The sequence below is a fragment of the Neoarius graeffei genome, chromosome 10 (assembly GCF_027579695.1).
Source record: "Neoarius graeffei isolate fNeoGra1 chromosome 10, fNeoGra1.pri, whole genome shotgun sequence".
Taxonomy (NCBI): domain Eukaryota; kingdom Metazoa; phylum Chordata; class Actinopteri; order Siluriformes; family Ariidae; genus Neoarius; species Neoarius graeffei.
In genome coordinates this window covers 54,310,834-54,333,807 of record NC_083578.1, presented here as the reverse complement: position 1 = coordinate 54,333,807, position 22,974 = coordinate 54,310,834, and the positions used below count along the sequence as shown (strand labels likewise).

At 42.6% G+C, this 22,974-nt stretch overlaps 1 long non-coding RNA gene across 1 annotated transcript; it reads right to left on the bottom strand.

Moving 5' to 3' along the window:
• Window positions 1-21,802: 21,802 nt before the first annotated feature.
• Window positions 21,803-22,761, bottom strand: LOC132892530 (uncharacterized). The gene is made up of 2 exons (XR_009655454.1): window positions 22,632-22,761; window positions 21,803-22,550 (listed from the first exon to the last, which is right to left on the bottom strand). It is a non-coding gene; the product is annotated as an uncharacterized LOC132892530 (long non-coding RNA).
• Window positions 22,762-22,974: the final 213 nt, after the last annotated feature.

Here is a 22,974-nt window from a genome sequence, read left to right as displayed (position 1 = left end):
TCCAGGGATGCCAGTTCTTGGAGTAAGTACCTACCCTGGATCGAGTACACTCATAACACTCTTCCTTCATCTGCCACAGGTCTCTCACCCTTCCAGTGCTCTCTTGGTTACCAACCACTACTCTTCCCCAACCAAGAGGAGGAGGTCACCATACCCTCTGCCCAGATCTTCATACGCCGCTGCAGGAGGACGTGGGCATTGGCCCGGAGAAAACCCATTCGCGCCGCCCTAGCATCCAAGAGGCAGGCCGACAAACACCGCTCTAAGGCGCCCACTTACCGGGTGGGGCAATGAGTCATGCTCTCCACATGCCATCTGCCACTCAGAACCGTCTCCTGCAAGCTGGCTCCCAGGTACCTAGGACCCTTCCTCATCAAAAAGGTAATCAACCCGTGTTCCGTCAGACTGGCACTACCACTCACCATGCGACGCATCCACCCCACGTTCCACATGTCACAACTTAAACCTCTGGTCTCTAGTTCAATAAGTGTCATAAATAATAAATCATAATAATCATAATCAATTCTACTGGACTGTCAAAGACTTTTTATCATGGCTAAATACTAACTAAAGCATACAGGTTGCTTTTTCTTCTAAATTATGGTACAACAGAAATGTTGTAATGAAAACAAGTTTCAGTTTTCACCCATATTGGAGCTCCAATATTTCAGTATCTAAAGGTTGCATATAGGTTTTCCTTCAGGTATAGTTTACCATGAACCAAATGAAGCATTTTGTTGAATTTAAGCTGTGTCATAAATTCAGGGCATTTTGTTAGCATTTGAAAATGCTTTCATAGGCCATGAATGCTGTGCGTGTATGCGAACACCACATTTTCAAAATCATTTTGCAAAAATAAGGCAGAACACCATCACAAATTTTGGATATGTTAAAAACAGACATCTAATCTTTCTAAAACAGTCAATTTTATGTTGGTGGATGCTGTCATTTTTTTTGCAATAACATGCCAAAAACGTCACCAAATTAATTTTTTCCATTTTTAAACTTTAATATCTTCCAAACCGCTCATCACAGAGGGGCAGTTTTAGAATACAAAGTACACAGTATATATGGGAAGGTGTATGTGCAATATCAAGCCTCTGTCTTTGAAATTGCACTTTCCACAGTCCTTCAAACATGCTGCCACAGAGAGTAGTATAGAATTTCTGAGCAAATTCAAGCCCCCAGAATTCTATGATAAACCAAAAGCACACATGTAAAAGTCCATATTCTACAAGTACTGATGCCAGATTTTGACCCTTGAAAATTTGAAGGACCTAGCTTAAATACTTTTCTAGATACAGCAATCTCAAAGTGGCTCCCCAAAAAACTCTGCTCAAAACGGGTCCGAGGTTAGTTGCAAAAATATTTTATAACAAAACTATAAGGAGTTGGGAGCTAAAATTTGGGACTTTTCCTTTTGGGAAGTGTGTGAACCTCCTGGAATTTTTTCAGCCAAATCTGAGATGCTCGAGTGGGAGCATTCGGAGATTTGATATGGAATGACCCATTCATCAATTTTATTAAGCTGGTGTCTCTCATCTGGCTGTGCAGAAATATATAACTGTGGGGGTTCAGAAACTTTCAAGCACCACTGTAGGTCCTATGATGTTCTGATTAACCGCTACTGAATCTAAAATGGAAATGATGATGCTTTCAGAGGATCTATTTTCAGAATGCTTCTTTCAGATGAACCGAAAGACAGTGGAAACATGTGCTGTGATCAGAAGAGTCCACAATTCAGCTTGTATTCAAAAAAACTGAATGTTGAGTTCTCAGTGCCAAAGGTGAACATGAACATCCTGCCGCCAGTCAAGATCTGTCTCCTATTGAGAATGTATGACACATCATGAAGAGCTTGTATTCGAAAAAACTGAATGTTGAGTTCTCAGTGCCAAAGGTGAACATGAACTGGCCTGCCGCCAGTCAAGATCTGTCTCCTATTGAGAATGTATGGCACATCATGAAGAGGAGAATCAGACAACGGTGACCACAGACTGTTGAATAATTGAAGTCTTGTATCAAACAAGAATGAACAAAAATTCCAATTGCAGAACTGCAAAAATGAATATCCTCAGTGTTATTAAAAGGAAAAGTGATGTAATACAATGGTAATAATGCCTCTGTCCCCACTTTTTTGAATGTGTTGCAGGCATCAAATTCTAACTTTGCTTATAATTATAAAATACAATTAAGTTGGTCAGTAAAACTATTGAAAATCTTTAGTTTGTACTTTTATCAGTTAAATAAAGTTTCACATGAATTAACAAATCAGATTTTTGTTTTTATTGCATTTTGGAAAATATCCCAACTTTCAGGAAATGGGGTTTGTATAGACAGCGTCCGCCATGATTATTGGTACTCCCTTGTAAAGATCTGTAAAAAGGGTTAGAAAAAAAAATCCACTTTTTGGTTAAGTAGCTTCATCTCACACTGAAAAAATGAGAAATCAAACCTTTAATTGAAATAAATTTATTCAGAGAAAAACATCCCTCATCAAGAAATAATTATTTTCAACAAAACCACATGTTCCACTATTATTGGCATCTCTGCATTTAATACTTTGTACAAACTCCCTTTGCCAATAAAACAGCACTGAGTCTCCTGTAACATTTTATAAAGTTGGAAAATATAGAGCAAGGCATCTGAGACCATTCATCTTGACGCAATCTCTCCAGATCATCCAGGGGCCTCGGCCCTCTTTGCGCACTCTCCTCTACAGTTCACCCCGCAGATTTTCAGGTCAGTGGACTGAGATGGCCACAGCAGAGGCTTGATTCTGTGGTCAGCTAACCATTTGTGCGTTGATTTAGACATATGGTTAGGATTATTGTCCTGCTGGAAGATCCAATGATGACCCAGTTTTAGTTTCCTGGCAGAGACAGCCAGAGTTTGTGTAGCAGCGGGGGCATGGTCGAGCATTGGCTGTGAATGGCGAGGAGGCAGGTTGAACCAGCAGGTAACATGTGATGAGGTGCACTTGTGTCGAATGACTGGCTGTCTATTAACCTGTGTCTCTGTGTGTCTTTCAGACAGCTAGGATTGAGAGAGTGAGAGACAGAGCTGTGTCACCCCTCATATGTGTGTGTTTTTGTGCAAGCAGATATATTAGTTCTCATTGAAAAATGTCAAAATAAAAAGAACTCACCTGTTCTGAAACCTGCTTCCAGTTCCTCTGTTTCCCCACAAGTTAAAGAGTTGTCACACTGGTACCAAAACCGGGGACTGAGGAATAAACACTTCCATGAAGTCTGAACCAGTCAGAGAGCTCCTCCAAACCCTCACCAATGACCTCCAGTGCCAGCAGCACACCCTCATCGCGCTGGCAGTAGATCAGGGCCAGCACTTCCAGACTCTGCTTGAAGCCCAAGCAGAGGACCAGCAGGTGATTTGGAGCTGGATCCAGTCCATGGGTGCTCCAGCCATCGTCCCTGTGGCCAGCGTGTCCATCCAGCTGGTCAAGATGGGGCTGCAGGACGACCCTGATGCCTTCCTTGAGCTGTTTGTGTATGTCGCAGAGGTGAGCTCGTGGCCAACCGCAAACTGGATGTCTCACTTATTGCCACTCCTGTCAAGGGAAGCCCAGCTCATGGCTCGACAGCTCCTGGCCACCAACATGCTGGAGTACTCCCACCTGAAGCGAGCCATCCTACAGTGGGTTGGCCACAGCCCAGAAGAGCAGTGCTAGCGCTTCCGCTCGCTGGCATATGACGAAGTGGGCTGGCCTTTCACATGTGCACAACAGCTCCGGGATACCTGCTGACAGTGGCTGCAGGCCAGTGAGTGTGAAATCGAGTCCATCATTAAGCAAGTGACACTGGAGCAGTTTGTCACCCAGCTGTTGAGTGAGATGCCAGCGTGGATCCGGTGTCACTGAACGATGTTGCTGGAGGAGGTGGTCTGGCTGGCCGAGGACCATCTGATGGTGTTTCTGGAAGCAGGCACTGCTACAACTTCTCTGCTCTCTCACTCTCTCTCTCTCCCTATCTCACTTTCACTTACTACTTCTCCCCCTCCCTCTCTGCGTCCCTCCCCTCCCCCAATCCCACAGAAACGAGGGCCAATTTCTCCAAAACCCGCTCTCCATACTCATGTCTGTCCTCATGTTTCTAACTCTCCCTTCTCTCTCTCTGTCTGTGCCACTATTACCCCCCCTCTCCACAGATGAACTCATCCATGCCCACCAGAACCGAGAGTGAGCCTGGGCAGGTCTGTAGATGCAGAGGGAAGGTGGGGAATAAGCACTTCTGCAAGGAGGCCGGGCTACTTATTCGCATCTCCAATACACCACAGGCTTCCCCTGATCGAATGGGGGTGTACAGGATAGTTGTGAGTATCCAAGGGGGTACACAGCAGGCTTTGGTGGATTTGGGTTGTAATCAGACCTCCATACAGCAAAGCCTGACTCAATGCAGGGTACTGGGAAAGGCATGTTTTGGTGAAGGTTAAGTGTGTGCATGGTGATATCCACCAATGCCCATCACTATTCATTTACGGGGAGAAAAGCATAGTGTGGAGGCAGCGGTTAGTCTGAGCCTCACCCTCCCTCTGATCCTGGGAACTGATTGGCCGGGGTTTAAAACATTAATGAAAGAAATAGTAGTGGGTGGGTCCTGCAGTAGTATGTCAAGGGGGAATCCCACTGCAACGTTAGCTGGGGAGGTGGTCCCAGGGCCGTCCGCATTAGCCCTGCATCATGATGACACAGAGAGGGGGAGAGCCCTCCTCCCTCTCTGAGGAATCCCTTAGGGGACTTCCCATTGGAGCAGGTGCATGACAAGTCTCTGAGACACGCATTTGATCAAGTGAAAGTAATTGATGGCCAAAACCTCTAGCCTAATGTTGTGCTTTCCTTCCCATACTTTGGTATTATTAAGGATAGGCTATATTGAGTGATGCAGGACACTCAAACTAAAGAGATGATGATAGTTATTGGTCCTGAAGAGCTGTAGGGAACTTTTATTCCATGCGGTTCATCATAATCCTATGGTTGGGCATTTGGGGCAGGATAAAACACTAAATCCATGATTCATGGCCCATTTCTATTGGCCAGGGATTCGCACTGATGTCCACAGGTGGTGTGTGGCATTTTGTGAATGTCAGCTGGTAAACCCAGCAGCCACATCAAAAGTGCCATTGTGCCCAATGCCATTGATGGAGATCCCCTTTGAAAGAATTGGCATGGATCTCATCGGGCCATTAGATTGAGCCGCACGCAGGTATTGCTTTGTATTAGTCATAGTGGATTATGCAAGGCGATATCCAGAAGCAGTGCCTCTCAGCAATATCTCAGCACGCAGTGTTGTGGAGACACTCTTCCGTGTTATCTCCCAAATTGGTATTCCGAAAGAAATCCTGACTCTGCACTACATTGTGAGTTCCAGCCTCCCCCATCAGGATGTAGATATAATGTACCACAATGTAAAACCAAGTGTTATAAAAACAGTCTTGTTCCTGCTGCCATAAGCCTTTTTAATAAGTCTTAGCTTCATGTGGGGTTTTATGTGTATGTTTTCATGTTTTTATGCTTTAATGTGTTTTACATCACATTTCTTTTTTTATATTATATGTTTATCACGGTGTGTTTTATGTTAGATGTTTTAAGTGTTGTTTGGCGTGTGTATAAGAGAAAGCTGACTCACTTCACTGCAAAACAAGTTTACCTTTGGATATAAATAAAGTTACTTGAAGACTTGATCAAAGCACTACTTTTATGTCATGCACACTACGCGAATTGTAAGAATTATTGGGGATTAAAATGATTCGTACTAGTGTTTATCATCCGCAAAAGGGCAGGCTGGTTGAACAATTTAACCAAACACTTAAGAACATGACTTGTAAGTTCACTCATGGGGATGCTAAAAACTGGGACAGGTGGCTCGACCTTCTGTTGTTTGCAGTGTGTGAGGTCCCACAAGCCTCCACCGGGTTTTCCTCATTTGAATTGTTGTATAGGTGCAAGCCCCATAGTGTCTTGGACATCATTAGAGAAAATTGGGAGGAGGAGCCTTCTCAAAGAAAAAATGAAATTCAATACATTTTTGACCTGAGAGCAAAATTCCATGCACTGACTCACAGAACTCAGAAGAATTTGCTACAGGCCCAAGAACGTCAAGCTCGCCTGTACAATGGAGGGGCATGGCTAAGGGAATTTGCACTGGGAGATAAAGTTCTCATTTTACTGCCCACCTCAAGTTCAAAATTGCTTGCCAGGTGGCAAGGGCCCTTTGAGGTCACACAGCGAATTGGGGAGGTCAACTATGTCAATTGGGGAGGTCAAATGGCCAGATAGGGGTGACACATGTCAGATTTACCACCTCAATCTCCTGAAACCATGGAGAGAGGAGGTTCCTGTGGCTCTGGCGAAGGTAGTTCTGGAGAGGGCGGAGTTGGGACCAGAGGTAAGTTTAAAAAGTGTGGCCCACTTCACCCCATCCCCTGTGGAGATCACCTCTCACCATCCCAGATAGCACAGGTGATTAGGTTGCAGGAGGAATTCTCTGATGTGTTCTCACCCCTCCCTGGTTGCACTGACCTCATAGAACACCACATTGAGATGCCCCCAGGGGTGGTTGTGCACAGCCGCCTGTATCAGCTCCTTCAGCACAAGAAAAATGTGGTTTGGGAAGAACTCCAGGCTATGCTTAAGATGGGAGTAATCGAGGAGTGGTGGACTGGAGCAGCCCGGTGGTCTTGGTTCCCAAGACCGATGGATCGGTCTGATTCTGTGTGGACTATAGAAAAATCAACGCGGTGTCTAAATTTGATGCATACCCGATGCCTCGCATTGATAAACTGCTCAATCAGTTAGGTGCGGCTCCCTTTGTTCAACACTGGATTTAACAAAGAGATATTGGCAGATCCCCTTGACTCCATTATCCCATGAGTAAATGGCCTTTTCCACTCCGTTTGGCTTACATCAATTTGCCACTCTTCCTTTTGGGTTGTTTGGGGGTCCAGCGACATTTCAGTGTCTCATGAACTGAATTCTCCGTCCCCACAATGCGTATGCAGCGGCTTACTTAGATGACATAATCATTTATAGTAACAATTGGGAGTGGCATTTACAGCATCTTAGGGTGGTCCTGAGGTCACTGAGGTGCACTGGGCTCACAGCAAACCCGAAGAAGTGTGCAGTTGGACAGGTGGAAGTACGGTATCTGGGCTTCCACTTGGGTCATGGGCAGATGCATTCCCAAATTGATAAGACTGCAGTGATTGTGGCCTGCCCGAGACCTAAGACCAAAAAGGGGGTGAGGCAGTTCTTGGGGCTGACTGGCTATTATAAGTGGTTTGTGCCTAACTTTTCGGATGTCACCAGCCTGCTGACTGACCTCATTAAAAAGGGGGTGCCAGATCTGGTCCAGTGGACAGAGCCATACAAATGGGCTTTTGCTCATATAAAGGCAGTTTTGTGTGGGAGCCCACTGTTGCATTCTCCTGACTTTACCCTCCCTTTTGTTTTACAGACTGACACGTCAGACAGAGGGCTGGGGGCCATTTTGTCCCAGGTGGTGGAGGGGGAGGAGCATCCAGTGCTGTACATCAGCTGCAAGCTCTCCATGTGAGAGTCAAAGTACAGCACGATAGAAAAGGAGTGGACACATGTGGCAGTCTGGACATCAAGTACGCAGTCCTCACTCTCTGATACTACCTGCTAGGACACACATTCACCCTCTGTTCCAACCATGCCCTGCTCCAGTGGCTCCACTGCATGAAGGATACCAATGTGCAGATCACTCATTGGTATCTGGCCCTTCAACCCTTTAAATTCAAGGTGGTCCACAGGCCAGGGGCACAGATGGCGGTGGGGGATTACCTCTCCTGCCAGGGGGGAATCAGCTGCAGGCTGGATAGCTCCCCGGCTTGTGTCAGGCGGTGAGGGTATGTGGCAGTGGGGGTATGTGGCAGTGGGGACATAGTCGAGCATCGGCTGCGAACGGCAAGGAGGCGGGTTGAACCAGCAAGTAACATGTGATGAGGTGCACCTGTGTCTAATTACTGGCTGTCTATTAACCTGTGTCTCTGTGTGTCTTGCAGACAGTCAGGAATGAGAGAGAGAGAGAGCTGTGACACCCCGTCGTGTGTGTGTATGTTTGTTTTGTGCATGGTCACTGAAAAGTGTGCAAAAATAAGAGCTCACCTGTTCTGAAACCTGCTTCCCATTCCTATGTTTCCCAAGGTCTGAGAACTGTTACAACAAGTTCTTACCTAAAATAAAATGATTGGTACAAACGTGGGTATTGGTCAATTTCTCTGCAGTTTTCAGGCTTAGATCCTCTCATTGTATTCTCTTTAACCACTCATTTCTTTCAGAAATGAGTGGTTAAAGAGAGTTCCTGGCTGCCTGAAAGACAGCCAGGAATGAGAGAGAGAGAAAGAAAGCTATGTCGCCCCACACATATGCACTTGTGTGCAAGCAGATGTACTAGTTCTCACTGAAAAATGTCAAAATAAAAAGAACTCACCTGTTCTGAAGCCTGCTTCCAATTTTCCTGTTTCCCCACAAGTTAAAGAGTTGTCACAGTTTGATTTAAAATGTTCTGGCATTGCATGGAGTCCATGATGCCATGTCCCTAATAAGGTTTCCAGAGTCTTTGGACATCACAGAACTTCCACCATATTTTACAGTTGCAAGAGGGTTCTTTTCATTATAGCCATCCTTCTTTTTACGCCAAATCCACCTTGAGTGTTTCTTGCCAAAAAGCTCCATTTTTATTACATCAGGCCATAGAACACAGTTCCAGTCAAAGTTGTAGGAATGTTTCACAATTTTCAGGTGCTTCTGTTTGTGGTTAACTGACAGAAAAGGCATTTTTTCTGGCATACCTTCAAAATAATCTGTTGCCATGGAGGTGGTGTCTGATGACTTGGAAACACCAAGATTTTATTTTTTCTTGTAATTCACTAACAGTGATCCTTGGGGATTTTTTGCCTCTTTTATTATCCTCCTCACTGTATGTAGGGGCAAAATAAACTTGGGTCCTCTTTCAGGCAAGTTTGTAACAGTTCCAGTTCATGTCCACTTTTTAATTGTTGCCCTAACAGTAGAAATGGACATTTTCAGGCAAGTGGCTATTTTTTTTATAAGCATTCCCTGACTTGTGAAGGCCAATACACTTCTTCCTCATTTGGTTTGTATGTTCTCTTATCTTTCCCATGTTGATGGATGACTAAGGGAATTTGGTCTCTGTGTCACCTCATGTTTGTACTCCAGTTAATCAGGAAGTCATGGATTACAGCTTGAAAATTCCTACACACTCCAATCAACTCAAAAATGTACAATACAAATGGAAACATGCTTGAGTTAGATTGTGTTCACGATAATTTCCAAGGGTGCCAATAATAGTGGCATGTGTTTTTGTTGAAGCTAATTATTTCTTGATGAGGGATTTATTTTTCTCTGAATAAATTTATTTCAATTAAAGGTTGGCTTATTATTTTTCAGTCTGAGTTGAAGCTACTTCACCAAAAGGGGTGCCTAATCTTATCTTTACAAGAGGTGTCACTGCGTAATAAACATATTTATTATATCCACATTCACTGGATATGAGCAATCGCATGCTCTGATTGGCTACTTTACTCGTCATTGTTGGCTCTCCATTGCTAGTGATGATGACTGCTTCATTAGGCTGTGCAGAAATGCAGAGGGGCCGCGAGGCCCGCACCAGAGCGACAGAGTCGTTTGCAGTGGTGGCATGAATGGCCTGGTTGAGCTGCTATGGAATGTCTGGTTTCGTGAGCTCTCGTATACGCCCTTTGACACTTGTCTTCAATTGCAGACACTGAGCTTTTAACTATGCTTCACCATGTTGCTCTATCCGAGCAACATGGTGAAGTTGGCATCCCTTTCCCACGTCTGATCGATAACTCCGGCATTCTTCATGGTCCTCTTCAAAATATCTTTGTACCTCAGTTTCTGTCCTCCTTGTCTCCTCTTTCCTCGGCTCAGTTCTTCATAGAAAATGGCTTTGGGTAGTCATGTGTCTGGCATGCGCCAGATGTGTCTCGCCCAACAAAGTTGGGAAGTTGTGATAAGTGCGTCCACAGTTACTGTTTTGGCTTACCTGAGGACTTCTACAGTACATCAGGGACCTTGTCCTGCCATCTTATTTTGAGGATTTGAAGCAGGTGTCAGAGTTAGAACTTGATCAGTTGCTTGACGTGTTTATGGTAGAACGTCATGCATTTATTGGCGCAAAGCAGAGATGGTAAGACTGCAGCATTATATACTTTCAACTTGGTGGTTCTCTTGATGTCAAGATGAGACCATTGTTTTTGTAATGCATTGAAGGCTTTGGTGGCAGCTTGAATCCGACGGTCTACCTCAAAGTCTGATGAGCTTGTGTTGGTAACTGCACTGCTGAAGTAGATGAAATGCTCAGAACTCCTAAGAAGTGTTCCATTAACCAAAAGAATGTTGTTTGGCATTGCCTATGGCTCAGGTGAGGGTTGGTACAGGAGTTCTATTTTTGTGGTATTGATTTTCAATCCAAAAAGGGTTGCAGCTGTCGCACAGCGAGCAACGATTTCCTGCATGTTGTCCAAATCTGTTGCTACAAATACAGTGTCATCTGCGTACAGCAATTCTTGGACACAAACTTGCCAAGTTTTGGTTGAGGACTTGAGAATATATATGTGTGTGTGTGCATATATATATACACACACACACACACACACATATATAAAATGTGTGTGTGTGTGTGTGTGTGCGTATATATATATATATGTGTGTGTGGCAGCACGGTGGTGTAGTGGTTAGCACTGTCGCCTCACAACAAGAAGGTCCTGGGTTCGAGCCCCGGGGTCGGCGAGGGCCTTTCTGTGTGGAGTTTGCATGTTCTCCCCGTGTCCGCGTGGGTTTCCTCCGGGTGCTCCGGTTTCCCCCACAGTCCAAAGACATGCAGGTTAGGTTAACTGGTGACTCTAAATTGACCGTAGGTGTGAATGTGAGTGTGAATGGTTGTCTGTGTCTATGTGTCAGCCCTGTGATGACCTGGCGACTTGTCCAGGGTGTACCCTGCCTTTCGCCCGTAGTCAGCTGGGATAGGCTCCAGCTTGCCTGCGACCCTGTAGAAGGATAAAGCGGCTAGAGATAATGAGATGAGATATGTGTGTGTGTGTGTATATATATATATATATATATATATATATATATACTTTATATATATGTGTGTGTGCGTGCATATATATATCAAATGTGTGTGTGTGTGTGTGTATGCATGTATGTATATATATATACACACACGCATATATACATATATGTGTGTGTGTGCGTGCATATATATATATTTTATATACACACACACACACACATATATAAATGTGTGCGTGCGTGTATATATATATATATATATATATATATATATATATATATATATACACACACACACACACACACACACACACACACACACACGTGTGTGTGTGTTCGTATATATATATATATAAGTGCTGTCAAGCGATTAAAATATTTAATCGCGATTAATGTCGCGACTGTCATAGTTAACTCGCGATTAATCGCAATTTAATCACACATTTTTGTCACATGAAAAACCATTGTAATTCTCTTATCAGCATAAAAAAGTGAATGGGCTTGCTCACCGTTCAAACTACGGGGGTACTCGGGGGATCCGAGATCCCCTGAAACAGACATGAGATCTCTTGAAAACATGATTTGGGAAATGTTGGGGGGTCTCTAAAATATTGGCAAAATTATGTTTATTGACATAGCAATCGTGTGTAATGGGAAGTATTTGCATATCCGAAGTGAGCGCGCGATGGAGATCCGGGCTCTGAGACAAGCGCAAGCACCCCCCCAAGGGAAAAAAAGGGACCCCCTGAAAATATCGGCATAGTTCGAACACTGGTTGTACCAATGTTTTTGTTTTTTTTTTTATTGCAGAGCATAACACGTCTTGTCACAGCCACTGCAAAGTGGGGCTGGAGCCGCTGATGGGAAAACGAAACCTAAGCCGAGCACCGTGGCTCTTCGGGGGAGGGCAGAGGACTCTGGCTGTGTGGGGCGTGGCATCATGTCACAGAGTGTTAATCTCGCGATAAAAAAATTATCGGCGTTAAAATTGAGTCAAGTTAACGCGTTAATAACGCGACATTTTTGACAGCACTAATATATATATATATATATATATATATATATATATATATATATATATACACACACGTGTGTGTGTATATAATATACAGTGTTGGGCACGTTACTTTCAAAAAGTAATTAGTTATAGTTACTAGTTACTTTTCCCAAAAAGTAACTGAGTTAGTAACGGAGTTACTTTGTCATGAAAGTAACTAATTAACAGGGAAAGTAATTATTCCGTTACATTTTGTTCCCCCTCAAAAAAAATCAAATTCAATTAGTGTAATCATAATAAAAGTGAATGTTAAATGTGTTTAATGACTGAAATGGACACTTAACAGAACCAATTAGTAATGTTATCTACACTATATTAATATTTTTGTGGGACAATGTGAGATAAGACATCTATCAAATGTAATATATTTTTGTAGTTATTAAAATTATGTTACTAATTACTGGCCACTGACGAGGACAAACGCTTTGTTCCTCGACATAATGTGCATTGCATGTAAACACTCTTGCCTTTTATTTCAAGTAATGAAAAGTCCTGGCTGTATTTCCAGTGTGAAAGCGCAGTGCTGGGCTGACCGCTCGCCATCGCTGGGTCTTCCGATTGAAAGACCACGCAGTAGTGCAGTAGGCGTGGCCTACCTACGTGTGTTGTCCAAATCTACTCTGATTGGCTTACTGTGCCGTTGTCTCGCGTCTCCCCGCCCCACACGAAAGCAGAGTAAAGAAAGGCTGAACGAGCAGCGTGCCAGATGAGAACAGCTTTAATAAAGTAACGCATAGTATTTTATTGTAAGTAACGGGAACGGCGTTCTAACGATGTAAAAAGTAATTAGTTAGATTACTCGTTACTAAAAAAAGTAACGCCGTTAGTAACGCCGTTATTTCTAACGCCGTTATTCCCATCACTGATAATATATATATATATATATATATATATATATATATATATATATATATATACACACACACACACATATATATATATATATATATATATATATATATATATATATATATATATATATATATATATGTGTGTGTGTATATATATATATCCGGGGTGTGGTCACGGGGGCACTGGGGTGGGCACTGCCCCCCCCAGGGACAAGTCCTGCCCCCCTGAGAAATGCCCTGTCCATCCAAAGAAAACTGGCCAGAAAAAAGGCCACGATTTATGATCTCTGTTTGTGTCTTGTATTGGTAGAATAAATGCTGGTGTTGATTTAAAAACAGCATATATCTGCAAAGTTTATAGCTTTAATTATTTTTTGTTATCGTGTTTCCCCCCCTCCGTAACCTTAAGGGGCAGAACAATCGTCAAAACTGCTTTCCAGTTGGTTCGTTTGAATAGGGGGCGTGTCAGTCCTCCTCCATTCAACTAGCAAGCACAACTCTGTGCGGGAGTTTACTTTGCGCCCATACAGTTCCTATTTCGTTCTTCTCTGTCATCTTTTCACAAAGTAGTGGTAGTAGTTTTTGTTGAGTTGAGCTTGTTCGTTTCATTTCCTTGTTGATTTGTGTAGATAAGTCAGCTAGTTACAGCAGTCTGCCTGTGCTTGCCTGCTATTATTAAGACTAGGAGACTGTGCTAGCTAGTTGAATTGCCAGCCTAGGCAGGCAGCCAGCCACTAAGCATAACCCACACAGACGTTATTAAAACATTTTATTAACTAGTACATAACACCAAAAGACATGCATAGGTGGCTCATTAAAAAGCAGACCTCGTCCGCCCCTGTCGCTGCGCAAGCTTCTGACTCCGCTGTAATGAGCCCAGCACTGCTGCTGCCAACGCGGAGCAAAGCCCTTCACAGGATCTGAATAGGTCTGCGCCATCCTGCAGTTCTGTGGCTGCTTCAGGAACTCAAAACCCCTGCATTTCACAAAGTACGCAGTCCTCCCAAACCTCTGATGTGCACGTCCCTTCCGACTTAAATATGGATAGCCCGTCCCAGCCTATTTTAACTAATTACCCCAAGCGCCCATTTGGACAAACCTTTCGGTGCTTTAGTGCAAGCTGGTATCATTCTCGACCGTGGCTCGAGTATTCCGTTATCCGCGATGCCAGCTTTTGCTTTGCCTGCCGCAAATTTAACATTTCACATTCGGACCGCGAGGATATATTTACCAAACGTGGCTTCACAAATTGGAAAAAAGCCCTTGAAAAAGACACCGGCTTCCAAAAACATGCGTCAAGTCTCCCGCACGTCAGATCAATGTCTGCGTGGCAGGAACACCAGCGTCGGGCAGAGACGGGTGAAAGCATAGCTCACCTGCTGGGTCAAACGCAGATAGAAAAAAACAGGTCCTATGTGAAGAGCATTGGGGAGGCCGTTCAGTTCCTGGCTGTCAATGAACTGGCTCTGCGTGGTCACAATCACGAGGGTGGGGAGGAGGGACTTTTCCTGAAGTTTTTTGAATATACAGTCAAAAAAGATGAGAAATTGGCAGAAATTGTAAAACATATCCCAGACAATGCAAAATACACGTCAAACGTAATACAAAATGAAATAATTGAAACCCTCACCAAAATGGTGCTAAACAATATCCAACCCAGATACGAGAAAGCAGACTCTCCTGGACTTTGCATTAAAAGTGATGGTACCAGAGATCGCTGTAACATAGAGAATTTGTCTGTAGTAATTAGATTTGTCCAAAACTCTGTCCCCAAGGAACACCTAATTGGATTAATTGAACTACATCAGCTTGATGCTGAGTACATTTCCGACCACATTCTTTCACATTTGACTGACCTGGGTTACAGACCAGACAATTTAGTGTGTCAGTGCTATGATGGTGCATCTGTCATGTCTGGGGGAAGGGGTGGTGTCCAAGCTTTGTTGCAAAACAAAGTGGGGAAGTACATTCCATATGTGCACTGCTACAACCACCAGCTCCATTTGGCAGTGGTTCATGCAATGGAAGCAGAACCCCTGGCAAAGAAGTTCTTTGACTGGTCAAATTCTTTAAACACATTTTGTCACAGACATTATGTTGCACACACATACAACACACCTACACTGAAACGACTACTGGAAATATGGTGGACCAGTCATTATGAGGTCACGAAGTCCATTGTCACCAATGAGGACACAATCAGAGGGCTTCTTTTCAGATGTAGCAGAGAATGACACTGCTCCTTTTGACATCAGCACAGAGGCATTGGGTCTTTCGACCCGATTAAAATGACAGTGTTTCTTTAACACAGGAAAGTTCCTCCTTCAGGTCCTTGGTTCACTGAAACCAGCTAATGCCATTCTGCAGGCCCAAGCAGTGGATATGTGCACTGCTGGGGAGGTGGTGACAGCTTCACTGGCTACTCTGAAGGAGATGAGGAGTGACTCATTCTGGCAGGAGCATTTCTCTCAGGGTGGAAGTAGGCCGACCAATTCGCCCCCACCTAAAAGAAAACGCAAAGTTAATTCACAGCTTGGTGATAGCGTTGTGTTGTCAACACTTGGGCATTCTGATGACCAAATAGCTCCTAATCAAACTTTTAAAAGGGCCATGTTAAACATTCTTGACAGAGCTATTGTAGAGATGGAGACAAGATTCTCTCAGAGAAATGTTGAACTGATGAGGTCCACATCATTTCTCCTGCCAAAATCAAAGTCCTTTCTTGAGCCCTCTCTCCTGAAACCACTTCAGGTGCTTGCAGGCACAGAGCTTAACAGCATAAGCTTGCAAAATGAAATTTCTGTGGCAAAAGCAATGTTGCTCAATAAATTGTCAACTGATGCTAACCTCTCTGAAGCATGCAAATGCATTCAGCAGTACAAAGAGGCCTTCCCCATATTGCATTCAATATATGTCACAGCACTTGTCATTGGCGTGTCTTCAGCTGCATGCGAAAGCTCTTTCTCCACCTTGAACCGCATCCTCACTCCACTACGCAGAACAATGCTGCATTCAAGGAAGAAAAAATTAGTCATTCTGGCACATGAGAAGGAAATCACAGAAAATCTAGACATGAATGAATTTGTTTCAGAATTTGCTAAGTGTAACCGCAGACTTGTACTGTAGATAATGGTCCAGGTCAAAGGTCAGCTATTCATGAAGACCAGTAGATGGTGCATCCCAACATTTTCAATGTCAACATTTATATTTCCATTCAGCATAGCCAGGCTTTTCAAAAAAGTTAGTTTAGTTTTTTTTTCTTTACAAAAAAAACAAACAAAAAAACAAAACAAAAAAAAACTTCATAAAAAAATTCCACACTGTTAACAAAATTGACGGTCATGATTTATGCTAGTGTGACCATATTTTGATTACCGAATTGAATTATTATTATTATTATTATTGGACTATGAGGCCTAGTAATTGTAGTAGTGGTTTTCCACCGATTTTTCAGGTATTGTTTTCTGCCCCCCCAGATGAGCTACCTGCCCACCCACACATGCCATTCTGGTCACACCTCTGATATATATATATATATATATATATATATATATATATATATATATATATATATATATATACGCACACACACACACACATATATGTGTGTATATATATACACATATATATATATATATATATATATATATATATATATACACAGCGGCACGGTGGTGTAGTGGTTAGCGCTGTCGCCTCACAGCAAGAAGGTCCTGGGTTCGAGCCCCGGGGCCGGCGAGGGCCCTTCTGTGTGGAGTTTGCATGTTCTCCCCATGTCCGCGTGGGTTTCCTCCGGGTGCTCCGGTTTCCCCCACAGTCCAAAGACATGCAGGTTAGGTTAACCGGTGACTCTAAATTGACCGTAGGTGTGAATGTGAGTGTGAATGGTTGTCTGTGTCTATGTGTCAGCCCTGTGATGACCTGGCGACCTGTCCAGGGTGTACCCCGCCTTTCGCCCGTAGTCAGCTGGGATAGGCTCCAGCTTGCCTGCGACCCTGTAGAAGGATAAAGCGGCTAGAGATAATGAGATGAGATGAGATATATATAATGTGTGTGTGTGCGCGCATATATATATATATAATATACACACACACACACACACACACAAAACCCCGATTTCAAAAAAGTTGGGACAAAGTACAAATTGTAAATAAAAACGGAATGCAATAATTTACAAATCTCAAAAACTGATATTGTATTCACAATAGAACATAGACAACATATCAAATGTCGAAAGTGAGACATTTTGAAATTTCATGCCAAATATTGGCTCATTTGAAATTTCATGACAGCAACACATCTCAAAAAAGTTGGAACAGAGGAAATAAGAGGCTGGAAAATTTCAAGGTACAAAAAAGGAACAGCTGGAGGACCAAATTGCAACTCATTAGGTCAATTGGCAATAGGTCATTAACATGACTGGGTATCAAAAGAGTATCTTGGAGTGGCAGCGGCTCTCAGAAGTAAAGATGGGAAGAGGATCACCAATCCCCCTAATTCTGTGCCAACAAATAGTGGAGCAATATCAGAAAGGAGTTCGACAGTGTAAAATTGCAAAGAGTTTGAACATATCATCTACAGTGCATAATATCATCAAAAGATTCAGAGAATCTGGAAGAATCTCTGTGCGTAAGGGTCAAGGCCGGAAAACCATACTGGGTGCCCGTGATCTTCGGGCCCTTAGACCGCACTGCATCACATACAGGCATGCTTCTGTATTGGAAATCACAAAATGGGCTCAGGAATATTTCCAGAGAACATTATCTGTGAACACAATTCACCGTGCCATCTGCCGTTGCCAGCTAAAACTCTATAGTTCAAAGAAGAAGCCATATCTAAACATGATCCAGAAGCGCAGACGTCTTCTCTGGGCCAAGGCTCATTTAAAATGGACTGTGGCAAAGTGGAAAACTGTTCTGTGGTCAGACGAATCAAAATTTGAAGTTCTTTATGGAAATCAGGGACGCCGTGTCATTCGGACTAAAGAGGAGAAGGACGACCCGAGTTGTTGTCAGTGCTCAGTTCAGAAGCCTGCATCTCTGATGGTATAGGGTTGCATTAGTGCATGTGGCATGGGCAGCTTACACATCTGGAAAGACACCATCAATGCTGAAAGGTATATCCAGGTTCTAGAGCAACATATGCTCCCATCCAGACGACGTCTCTTTCAGGGAAGACCTTGCATTTTCCAACATGACAATGCCAAACCACATACTGCATCAATTACAGCATCATGGCTGCGTAGAAGAAGGGTCCGGGTACTGAACTGGCCAGCCTGCAGTCCAGATCTTTCACCCATAGAAAACATTTGGCGCATCATAAAATGGAAGATACAACAAAAAAGACCTAAGACAGTTGAGCAACTAGAATCCTACATTAGACAAGAATGGGTTAACATTCCTATCCCTAAACTTGAGCAACTTGTCTCCTCAGTCCCCAGACGTTTACAGACTGTTGTAAAGAGAAAAGGGGATGTCTCACAGTGGTAAACATGGCCTTGTCCCAACTTTTTTGAGATGTGTTGTTGTCATGAAATTTAAAATCACCTAATTTTTCTCTTTAAATGATACATTTTCTCAGTTTAAACATTTGATATGTCATCTATGTTCTGTTCTGAATAAAATATGGAATTTTGAAACTTCCACATCATTGCATTCCGTTTTTATTTACAATTTGTACTTTGTCCCAAATTTTTTGGAATCGGGGTTTTTATATATATATATATATATATATATATATATATATATATATATATATGTATATAATGAGTAGGCGTGTCCTATTTTACTTTGTATATTGATAGATAGTAAGTAGATAAAAATGTCATAATGCATTTCTAAGTCTTTTTAATTTAACAGTTCTCACAAAACTAAGACACAATTTGACTTTAGTATATGCTTGTTTGTGAAAATATTTTTTCCTTCAACAATTTTATCCTGATTTCCAGTGTTAATGTAGTGTGTTGATATCCAGTATTTCAGTATTAATATACAAAGTGTGTGTAAAAAAAAAAATATATATATATATATATATATATATATATATATATAATCGTGTTAATATACAGTGTTATATCCCATGTTAATAGACAGTAGACAGCAAGAGACAGCACCAATTGACTCTTCCTGTGTTGTGTTATCAGCCCTACTGCTTTTTCACACTTGGGTATATATTAATGCAGTGTGATATTAAGTATAGTTTTATCACACTTTTAATTCCACATCTCCAGGGGGTCTCAGTTTGAATGTCTTCTCTAGTTGCTGTCTGTGTAGAATTTTGCATATTCTCCCCTGTGGGTTTCCACCAGATTCTCTGACTCCCTCCCACATCTCTCCCCTCAAAAAGATGACATTAGGTTGAATGGCTAGGAAAAGAATGTAAATCACCTAGTAGTTTCTACATGCTGTACATTTGGTTAGAGAAACTGCTAGACGACTGAGCCTTCATTAGTTTTGCAGAAAAATGTAGAAACACAACTTTCTCTCATTTACGCCTCTTCATAGAGGGATTTAAATCTTGTCACAGTTTTTAAGTGACACATCACACCTCTGTATAAGGCACAATTTAGAAGTGTGATCCAAGACAGCCATGGAGGCAGAAGGATGTGTGATGAGTTTGGATTTGAATGAATAAACTGTGCCTTATTGCAAGCAAAACTGCAGTTGCTTTGAAATCTCAGGGGGTGGGCATGTGCAGTCCCTGTTTAATGTTGAGTTTTAATTTTTTAAAAGGCCTAATCCTTAACATTCAATAAATGCAGCTTAACCTGCTAATACCAGGTAATAGAGTGCAAATATTACAACTCTTAGCCAGAATCCTACATTTTGGGTAAAGGCCTTATCAGTAATATCCTCTTTGTACAAATTTAGTTACACCATCAACTGTCCTCACATAATTTATGATTTAAAAAAAAAAAAGGACCCTATTTATGTGATCAGTGTGCATGCACAAAAAAGAAATTAGTAAGATTGTACTGTAGGACTGTATAGCCCTGTATTTTTGTGACCATGAAATAGTGTGTAAATTGTAAAAATGAGAATCAATTGTGTGCAGTGCAACAAACTGACATTTTTATTATGACACAATTAGATTTTACTTACATATTTTATAGTGATTTTAGTGGAAGTAAACAGCTGACTGAAAGAATGATCTGCAAATATATTTACTTGATATGTCAATAAATGTGGACACACATGAAGAGGTTAAATATACAAACATCAAAAAATGCAGAGCTGAAGAGGCATTAAAAATACAGCATGCAGAAGGTCAGTGATTGAATGTAAGACAAAGAGAATGTCACAGTATTCATCAGCTGTTCATCACTTTCCTCTGACCATGATTTCAACTATTACCACTGTAAAATACATTATTTGTGATATATTGTACATGGAGGGCGGCACGGTGGTGTAGTGGTTAGTGCTGTCGCCTCACAGCAAGAAGGTCCGGATTCGAGCCCCGTGGCCGATGAGGGCCTTTCTGTGCGGAGTTTGCATGTTCTCCCCGTGTCCGCCTGGGTTTCCTCCGGGTGCTCCAGTTTCCCCCACAGTCCAAAGACATGCAGGTTAGGTTAACTGGTGACCATAAATTGACCATTGGTGTGAATGGTCGTCTGTATCTATGTGTAGGTACAGTCCGTTTAAGAACTACGACAGCCCGTCTCTAAGAAACTACATTTCCTATCAGCCAACTTCCGTGTTGACCTACATCACGCTGGGCGGGATCACCAACATCACATCCTCCAGGAAGGTATAAGCAATGGTGCAACACTTCCTTCTTTCTCTTTGGTGCTGTGAAACTCGTCGTGACCGGCGCGTTTTGCAGAGATAAGGAGGCCCACTCACCAGAGCATCCAAGATAAAGATGTCTTTTTCTTTTCTTTCTTGCAAGAAACAGAGTTTCGTGCTTTTCTTTACTTACCTTTGGCCACAGTAGACTCTAGAATCGTGCAATCTAACTCAGATGAGTTATAACCAGTTTTATTTCTATCATCAAGTACATACGACTGCAGCCAGAGCAGTTTTAATTAAAAGATAGGAGCGACCGAAATTCCTCCTAATTAAAGCGCTGTGCACATTATTCTGATCAGAGACTCTCTTTTCATCACGAGCGACCATCGGACCAAGAAATTCTCTGCATTTTCTACAGAAGCAACTCACGTGCTTCACGACGGAAACTCCAAAGTCTCTGAACATATCTCCATAATTTTGCTATAAGCAAGATACTGAAGTAAGACTTGGCATTTTGGGCAAAAACCTAATCTTAGGAATTAGCTTTTATTGAAGTAGTGTGAATTTAAACTCAGCAACTGTTTAAGTGTGCACACTGATTTTTGTGTTGAATTGATTGTTCTATTTTGTTTTGATCCCTCAATTGTTTAATAGACAGGTTGCATGCTACCTCTAACACTTTAATTTCATTAATTACATGCATCTTGACCGCATCAAGATTTCAGTGGATTTAGTACTGTTATAAGCTAGTGAAATTAGCCTATGACTAATTCTTTTGTCCCATTAGCATCCAGAGCTAACTGCATTGTTTCAAGGGACTGTAAGGCCTTACCACATGGTCACCCTCCCCCACACCTTAGATAACATTCTTTTGTCTTAACTCCATGAGGTAGGATCCTTGGGCCTTAGCTAGCCACACGGCTAATTCTTTTGTCTCGTTAGTGTAGTACCTGACATGCAGAATACCAATGGACTACGCCACCCCCTATCTGGGCGGGGGAAACCCCTCAACTCTGCAGTGTGACTAATGCTAAACCTTCCCCGCAAAGGAACAGTTCACAAAAGGCACATCTATGAGCAGTTCAAATTTATTACAAATTAGTATAAATACAATTAATGATGTGAAAGACAGACAGGGACGATGGAGGGCAACTGGCTGGGACTCCTTAAAGTAACAAGGTCGGATCGGCACACACAGCTCCCATCTCAGGTGGCCCTAGTAAGAGAGAGGAAAGAGACAGCAAAACCCACACCACACAAGCATGCACACAGCAAGCACTGCACACACACATGCAATAGCTGTGAATATCACTACAATATGACGCACCGTGTTGTATATTACCAGTACACACCAAGATAGAAGTGTCCCCCCCCCCCTCAGTGCAGCCCCCCACAGAAAGGAGCTAGTCAGGTGCGGATCCGGCCTTGTACAGAGGGAACCTACACGGAGACAAAAGCAGGAGAACAGCCAGCTCCCAGTACAACAATAAACTAAAATTAAAGCTTACATACAGTATAACTACAGGGCAATATTTACCCAGGTAGAAACACTCCGGGCAAGTGAGTACTATGGCTATTTAAGGGCAGACAGAACAGCCAAACACAAACAAAACACCACAAAAGAGGCGTGAACTGACAGTAAAACAGTGGCTGGCCTGGTCCTTTACAAAAGAAAAACATATTAGATTCTAATTTCATTCAAAACACTTATGAAAAGCACAAGCATAATAAACACATGCAATGAATATAGGCCTACTTTGCAAGAGCGTTCAGTGCTCCCCCACAGCACAGTAACAGGAGTAAAATGGGACATTCCAGTGCTGCAGATACAGAGGCATAAATCAGTACCTTTTAAACATCACTATAAAACAATTAAGAATGTCAAATATAAAACATGTTACCAGATCAATGTCTGTAGCCCAGCTACTCAATAGGTGGTCAAGTCTTTAAAATCAGGCAGTCACCTCTGTGTCCTCCATGAAGTGGAACACAAAGCACTCACCCTGCATGACAGGGGAACCCAGACACAATGGCAGGAGGAAGAGAGTGATCACTCCCCCAGCCAAACTTTATAACTTCCTAGTTGGTCATGTGACCTGGCTCATGTGACAAAACAAGCAGCCACACAAATCAGAGCCCTGCATTATCAGTGCAGGAAGCCACACAAAACACAGATCCTCACATTAGCAAGCTAGGCTAACCTTTTGTTTACCACAAACACACCTTAGCTAGCAATCCATGCTA